The sequence below is a fragment of the Cyanistes caeruleus genome, chromosome 27, assembly GCF_971803275.1.
Source record: "Cyanistes caeruleus chromosome 27, bCyaCae1.hap1.1, whole genome shotgun sequence".
Classification (NCBI taxonomy): Eukaryota; Metazoa; Chordata; class Aves; order Passeriformes; family Paridae; genus Cyanistes; species Cyanistes caeruleus.
Window position 1 is genome coordinate 1,015,683 of NC_141727.1, and position 8,937 is coordinate 1,024,619.

The following is an 8,937-nucleotide window of genomic DNA, read 5'->3' on the forward strand; positions in this document are numbered from 1 at the left end:
TTTAATTACATATTTCTATTTAAAAATATGGAAAGAGAGGGAGAAAATAGGGGGAGAGGGAGGGAGAAATAGGAGAAAAAGGAAAGGGGAAGAGGGGAGGAAAAGGGAGAAAACAGTGGAAAAGGGCGGAAAAAAAGGGGGAAAGGAAGGAAAAAAGGAGGAGATGGAAAAATGAGCAGCAAAGGGTGGAAAAAGGAGAAGAACAAGGAAAAAATGGGAAAAAGAGAAGAGGAAAGGGAGGAAAAAAGGGAGAAAGGTGAGGAAAACTGAAAAGGGTGGAAAAAAGAAGAAAAGGGAAGAAAAAGGAGAAAAAGGAGAAAAAAAGGAAAGGGAGAAAAAACAGGAGGAGAGAAAAGAGAGATAAAAAAGAGGGGGGAAAGAGAAAAATGAGACTAAAAAAAATGAGAGAAAAAGGATTGGGAAAAAAAGAGAAAGATGTGGGAAAAGGGAGAAAAAAGAGAAGAAAAAGGGAAAAAACACTTTCAAGCCTGGGAGAGGGCCCTCGGCCCCCTGCTCCCCCTTCCCGCTCCGTCCTGGCTCCCCCCAGCTGCTGCTCTGCTGGCCCCTGGAAAAAAGGGTGAAAAAGGAAAAAAAATCCCAATAACAAAGCCCATTTTTCTCACTCTCCTTTTGAAACTCCCCAAGAAAGTGGATTTTTTCTTCCCCACCCCTTTGCTCCCACGAGACCCTGGGCTGGGGCTGCCCCCCCCAGGGCTCTCCCTGGGCCCCCCCACTTGGCCGATGACTTTTCCTCCCAAATCCCTTTTTGAACAATCCTTCACAAATACAAACGAGTCAAAAAAAAATTCCAGACTATTCCCAAGGGCTTTTTCTTTCCCTAAAAAATCCCAATAATTAAATTGTAGGGGTCCCCATGGATTCTGCCAGGCCCCCGAATTCCACCACCCCGTGGGGATGAACCAGTGGCTCCCTCCAGCTGGAACAAAGTGCTTTGAAAGGGGAAAAAAAGAGATTTTTAACCCAAAAAATGAGGAATTTGCAGTTTGCAATGGGAGGGGGACCTCTCCTGTCCCCCCCTCCTGCCCCACTGGGAGGAAATAGCTCACATTTTCTCTGGGATTAGGGGTTTGGCTGGGATGGGCCCCCGATCCGGAGGCTCCAGAGAGAAGCAGGTCCCGACTCCAGTTTGATCTGTCGGGATTTGGGGGATGCTGGAGGGGGGATGTAGGGGAGTTTCAGCTGGAGGGGGACAAGCTCAGAACAGGGAGGGGGGTGGAAGGATGGATTTAATCAGCTGGATTTAATTGGAATGAAAAAAAATATTCTTCCCAAAATGGAGAGGGAGACCTGGCTGCAAAGCACTGGCCACAGGGGTGCCCCAAAACCAGCCCTGGGGGGCCTCAGCGCTTCTTGTCTCCCTCATTCCAGGGGATTTGGGGATCCTGGAGCGCAAAGAGGGATTTGCCAGGACATTGCACCATTCCCCTTCTCCCAGCAAAGCCCAGGAAAATCCCCAAACCCCCTTAAAAATCCCAATCCTGTGATGAGGGCGAGGTGGGAGCCGAAGGGGTTAAGACAGCGCCTCTCCAGCACATTTTGGAAAGGAAAAACTCTTTGGATCCGGTTTAATTTTCCAGCGATGACTTGGAAGGGGGAGAGAAGAGGGGGAGAAACTTATCCAGGGCTTCTTTTCCCCCTCCTCTGTGGTTTGGAGAAGCGGTTTGAGGGTCGGGCTGGGCTGGTTGGGACCCCCCCCAGCACACCCTTGGCACCCACAGCACCCCCCAGGACACCCCAGCACCCACTGTTACCCCACCACCCCCTGCCTTGGGAGCCTCTGGAAATGGGAATTCAGGCAGGGTGATTCCTGCTGTCTGTTCTGGTGGTGGCATGGGCAGAATAAGCTTCGGCCAAGGCATCGGGGACCCCCCTGCACCCCTCAATGCCCGCCCCAAGGGTGCCACTTCAGGGGGTCCCCCTTGCCATGGGGGTCCCAGGCCTTATCCAGCCCTGGCTCAGGCTGCTTCGGCTTTGGGGCGCTGCCCTCGGGGTCCTGGCTCCGGCTGGAAGGTCCCGCTCCCCAAAAAGCAGCTCTCCCCCAAGGCCGCTTTGTTTTCCGGAGGCGAAGCGCAGATCACGGGGGACGGGGGGAATGTAAACTCTCCACCCAGGAATGCAGGAGCTCCGAGAAGAGATTTTTTTAAAAGGCTTCATGTCCTGACTTTGGAAAACAGAGCTGGGATCTGGGATTGCCAGGGCTGCTCCCCTGCTCCGGGAGTGCTGAGGAATCTGGGGGTTCTGGGTACCCCACAGGCACTGCTGGGACCCACCGGGAGTCCCTGTGTCCCCTCCCTGACCCACAGGCTGCTGTGGTGGACTGGGAATAGGAGGAACTGAGCCAGGTCTGTGCCATGTGGCCCTTTCCAAGCAATTTTGGGGTCTGGGTTTGGAGGTCTTTTGCTCTCAGGGCTGTTTGCAGCCTGAGCAGGAGCTGGAGGGTGTCTGTAAGCAGCGGTCAGCGTGTGTCCCCTCCATCCCCTGCTCTGTCACCCCAAGGACAGGCCACCATGGGAAACACCAGGGACAGGTCACCCCAAAGATGGATCTCCCTGGGAATGAGTCACCCGAGGGACAACCCTGAGTACAGGTCACCCTGGGAATGGGTGACCCTAAGGATGGGTCACCCCAGGAGCAGGTGATTGATCTGGGGAGAGATCACCCCAAATCCAGCTAACCCCAGGTCACCCCATGTCCAAGTATGGGCATGTCACCCAACGAATGGGTGTCCCCAGGTGCCACTAACCCCAGGGACAGGGGACAGGGACCTCCTCGATGAGCACGGCTGTCCCCAGGCTGGTGACTCCCATCCTCCTCTTCCCCTTTTAAGTGCAGAGGGAGCAAACGCCAGCTCGGGTCGGGCCATGTCCCCGCCCGGCCGTGCGGGGGGGTCCTTTGATGTCCCCTAATGAGCCCTGCTCTGTTTTCACAGCTGCCACCGCCGCAGGAGTCAATTAACGCCCAAACCCGGCCCGGCCCCAGAGCACCCGCAGCTCATCACACCAGTGCCACCAGTGCTCGCGGGCTCGTGTTACTGGGGTTGGGGACAGGGGTCAGCTCAGCCGTGGGGTGACAGCACTGGACTGTCCCGGGACAGGGACAGCCCCGGCGGTGAAACCACGGCAGGGAAGGGAGAGAAGGAGGAACTGGGAGAAGGATGGGCCATGGGGTGTCCCCATGGGGTGGGTCATGGGGCCATGGGGTGTCCCCAGCACTGGTTGTCCCCAGGCCGTCCTGTCCTCTCCTGCTGGCTGTCCTGTCCCCTGGGCCATGGGCTGTCCTGGCCACAGGCTGTCCTGTCCCTTACCCATGGGCTCTCCTGTCCCCTGTCCCGTATGGGGTCTGTCCTGTCCCTTGTCCCCATGGCCCCCAGGTTCCCCTGTCCCCAGACTGTCCCTTCCTTTCTCAGCCCGTCACAATTCCCTCAGGGCAGTGGGATCCATCTCTCCTCTCCCCTCCCCTCCACTGCCCCTCTCGTCCTGGTCTCCAGCAGGAGGTGGCAGTGGGAGGTGACAGGGCACAGGGATGTGACAAGGGACATGTCTTTGCTAGGCTTCATGTGTCTCCATGATCACTTGGTGTGAGGTATTGATTGGTATCACTTGGTTCTGAGACTTCGTGGGGACATCTCTGGCTGTCCCCACCTTCTGGCTCCGTGTGCCTTCATCTCCAAGGGGACAGAGCCAGCAGGGACCCAAGGGACCATCACCCAGTGATGCCGGCGGGGCCCCGGGTGTCCCTGGCCCCGTTGTCCCCGCCGGGCGGGCTCTGGAGCGGGATCTGGCCGCGGCCGAGGCCGAGCCCTGGCCGGACGCCAGCGGGGACAGGCGGCTGAATTCGGCTCCGGCCGCGCCGCTCTTAAAGGAGACGGAGCCGCGGGGGCTGCCAGGATAGAACCTCGGGGGGCCCTGGCGGGGAGGGTCCCCCGAGGCAGGCCCAGGATCCTGTCCCCATCCCACCGTCCTGCCCAGGTGTGCAGGGGTGGGATCCATCCCGTCACTGTCGCCGGAGCCGTGGGGGGATCCTGGCTTTGTACAGGAACACACCTGAAGGGTGGGGGACTGGGGAATGTGGGGCCGCCTCCACAGCCCAGCATTGTCCTGCAGAGCTTGGGATCAGTGGCTGTGATGAGCTGTGTCATTCACAGTGTCCTCCCCTGGACACAGGGATGTGGTGCTCCATCCCAGCACCCCTCCTGCAGGGTAGGGGATGGATGGACACAGCTGGATGGATGTGGGACTCCATCTCCATCCTGGATAACTCCTGGAGAGCCTGGGAGGGATGGACACCGGAGGGGTGGGCACATGGGCTCCTGTCTCCATCCTGGTGCACTCCCTGGAGAAGCTGGGGTGGGTGAATGTGGGACCCCACCAACATCCAGGGCCCATAGGCCAGACAGCATAGGGTGAATGGACAAGGGATGGATGGGCATGGATGAGTGGATGGATGGACACAGGGTGGACAGGCACAGATGTGATGGGCGGACATGGAATGAGGAGATGGATGGATGGATGATGGATGGATGGATGATGGATGGATGATGGATGGATGATGGATGGATGGATGGATGGATGGATGGATGATGGATGGATGGATGGATGATGGATGGATGGATGATGGATGGATGGATGGATGGATGGATGGATGGATGGATGGATGATGGATGGATGGATGATGGATGGATGATGGATGGATGGACATGAATGGATGCATATGTGTGGAATGGGTGGACATGAGGTGGATGGACATGGAGTGGATGGACACGGATGGAATGAGTAAGCACAGGATGGGTGAACACGGATGGATGGATGGATGATGGATGGATGGATGATGGATGGATGGATGGATGGATGATGGATGGATGATGGATGGATGATGGATGGATGGATGATGGATGGATGGATGGATGGATGGATGATGGATGGATGATGGATGGATGGATGGATGATGGATGGATGGATGGATGATGGATGATGGATGGATGATGGATGGATGGATGGATGGATGATGGATGGATGATGGATGGATGGATGGATGGATGATGGATGGATGGATGGATGATGGATGGATGGATGGATGATGGATGGATGGATGGATGGATGGATGATGGATGGATGATGGATGGATGATGGATGGATGGATGGATGGATGATGGATGATGGATGGATGATGGATGGATGATGGATGGATGATAGATGGATGATGGATGGATGGATGGATGGATGATGGATGGATGGATGGATGATGGATGGATGATGGATGGATGATGGATGGATGATAGATGGATGATGGATGGATGATGGATGGATGGATGGATGGATGATGGATGGATGATGGATGGATGGATGGATGGATGATGGATGGATGATGGATGGATGATGGATGGATGATAGATGGATGATGGATGGATGGATGGATGATGGATGGATGATGGATGGATGGATGATGGATGGATGGATGGATGGATGATGGATGGATGGATGATGGATGGATGATGGATGGATGGATGATGGATGGATGGATGGATGATGGATGGATGGATGATGGATGGATGGATGAATGGACAGATGGATGGACGAATGGATGGAGGATGGATGGATGGATGGATGGATGGATGGATGGATGGACATGGTCTCCCCCAGCCCCCTCTCAGGACCCCTCCCCGCCCTGTCCTGCAGGGCTCTGTTTGGAGCTGCCCCTCGGCCACGCGGTTCTGCAGCTGCCCCGGCAGGGGAAGGGTCTGACCGGGGGGCCCAGGGGGGCTCCGAGGGAGGGTCCGGCCGGGGGGCCCAGAGGGGGCTCGGGGGAGGGTCCGGGCGGGCGCGGGGGCGGCTCCGGAGGCGGCGGCAGCTCCGGGTGCGGGAATGTTTGTGCAGCTGGAGCCGATTATGGGGCGGGAGCGGGAGGGGGGAGGGGGGAAGCGGGGCGGGCGAGGGGGTCGTGCAAGGGGGAGAGGGATGTGCAGGGAGAGCAGAGCGTGCAGGGCGCTTCTCACCATGTGTGGAGGGTCCCCAGGCACCCCCGTGCCCGCTTGGGGTGCCACCCACCCCGACCTATCCCGTCACAGGCACCCCGCGTGTGTCCCTTCCCCACACGCGTGTGCAAACCCCACACAGCAGGGACACAGCAGGGACACACCGGGGACAAACCAGGAACACACCAAGGACACACCAGGGACACAGCAGGGACACAGCAGGGACACGCCAGGGACACGCCAGGGACACGCCAGGGACACAGCAGGGACACGCCAGGGACACACCAGGGACACACCAAGGACACACTGGAGACTCTCATTCACACCCTCGGGCTGTGGGTGCCTCTCAAAGGCTGCAGGGGTCACTCCTCCCCCAAACTGGGGGTCCCCAGCCCAGCCCCAGCTCTGTCCCCGTGGGGAGCTCTGGTTCCTGGGTTCACTCCAGCCCCTGCTGAAGCCCTGAAGGCTCTTGGAGAGCGCAGCCACAGCTGGGGCCAGGGAGGTTTGAAGGCCATTGATTGTCCCTGCCCTGTCTGAATGGACAGAGGAGCCACCACTGTGGGGAGCTTGGGACTGAGCCCTCATCCCTGCCCAGCCTGGCCCCCCATATCCAGCTCTGATTGCCCCTCCGGAAATGGAACAAGGGGGAACTGGTGACAGGCAAAGCAGGGGATGGCACCCTCAAAACACAAAATTGGGAGTGTCCCCTCAATGGCACTGGGGCCAACCATCAGAGGACACCCCAAAATTCATCAGGGTTTAACCCCTGCACTGCCAGGACCATGACACTGCCTGATCCCACTCCCTGTTTCCACAGCTTTTACCCAAAACAGATGGTTCATGTTGAACAAATTATTTCCTTGGCCAAATCTCACACTTTTAATTAATTATTCATTATTTTTATTAGTTGTTGTCATTATTATTAATAAAGGGAAAGAAATCACCCCCCAGAATGGCAAATTGCCAAAATGACCTGCTTGCCTTTGTCTGCCTCCTCTGGAAAGGGAGGGATATGGGATGGATGGATGGATGGATGGATGGATGGATGATGGATGGATGGATGGATGGATGATGGATGGATGATGGATGGATGATGGATGGATGGATGGATGGATGGATGGATGGATGATGGATGGATGATGGATGATGGATGATGGATGGATGATGGATGGATGGATGATGGATGGATGGATGGATGGATGGATGATGGATGGATGGATGGATGATGGATGATGGATGGATGGATGATGGATGGATGGATGATGGATGGATGGATGGATGGATGGATGATGGATGGATGATGGATGATGGATGGATGGATGGATGATGGATGGATGATGGATGGATGGATGGATGATGGATGGATGGATGATGGATGGATGGATGGATGGATGATGGATGGATGGATGATGGATGGATGGATGGATGATGGATGGATGGATGGATGGATGATGGATGGATGGATGATGGATGAATGGATGGATGGATGATGGATGGATGATGGATGGAGGGATGGAGGGATGGAGGGATGGAGGGATGGAGGGATGGATGATGGATGGATGGATGGATGGATGATGGATGGATGGATGGATGATGGATGGATGGATGATGGATGGATGGATGGATGGATGATGGATGGATGGATGGATGATGGATGGATGGATGGATGGATGATGGATGATGGATGGATGGATGGATGGATGATGGATGGATGATGGATGGATGGATGATGGATGGATGATGGATGATGGATGGATGATGGATGGATGGATGGATGATGGATGGATGGATGGATGGATGATGGATGGATGATGGATGGATGATGGATGGATGATGGATGGATGGATGATGGATGGATGGATGATGGATGGATGATGGATGGATGGATGATGGATGGATGATGGATGGATGATGGATGGATGGATGGATGGATGGATGATGGATGGATGATGGATGATGGATGATGGATGGCGGGATGGATGGAGGGATGGATGGAGGGATGGATAATGTCTCTGCCTGCACCACCCTCTGCCACCACACTCACTCTGTGCTCACTGGGCTTCAGGAGTGAATGTGGCCTTCAAAACCTGATTAATGTTCTTTTTTGGCGTGGATTCATTAAATCCAGTGGCTGGTTCAGTGCTGGGATGGGCAGATTGTACAGAATGCCAGGATGTGCTTGGTGCACATAAGATCCTGCTCATGGACCCATTGGTCCCTGGCTTTTCCTTCATCAAAATCCTTGCTCCATTACCCTCCTGAAGCCTCTTTTTGTGACTTTTATGCATCAATCCTCCATTTTTGAGGCTTTCCTTAAGTGGCACTTGGAGGAACACAGGGCTGGATCCTTCCCTGTGCTGCAGGATCTGGCTGTGATGAGTTGGGATTGGCTGGGTCTGGTTTCAGTGCCAGCGATCCCAGGGCCTGCTGCCCTGGCTTTTCCCACTGCAGGGAGGCAGAGGAGGGGGTTGAACGGTCCCCTCAGCCCCCCAGTTCCACACAGACACTCCTGACCCGTTAAACATCATCCACTGGGCACCAAAACTTGGCTGCTGAGGGGGGGCATCAGTCACTGCTGCGGTGCCACCTCCCTGTGCCTGTCCCCAGGGTTGGCACCTCCTGGGGGATCCCACTGTGATGTGACTTCCCAGGAGCAATGTTCTGGTTTTATTCCCCATTTAATATAAAATTGGCCCTTTCAGGCATTAAATTTGCTTTTCCAGTGGCAGAAAGGTCTGAGGGATGCTCGTCCTGGCCTGCTGGGGACAGCAGCAGGATGGGGTCAGCCGTGGGTGGGTTTGGGGAGCTCAGTGGTGATTTAGGGGTGTTTTCTGACCAGCGGAGGGTGCAAGGCCGGGTTTCCCCCCAGCCCAGCCCGTCCGTGCCTCTGCTTCGGGCAGAGCTCCTGGAGCAGGAAAAGGGCCTGGGAGGGGAGGTGTGAACAG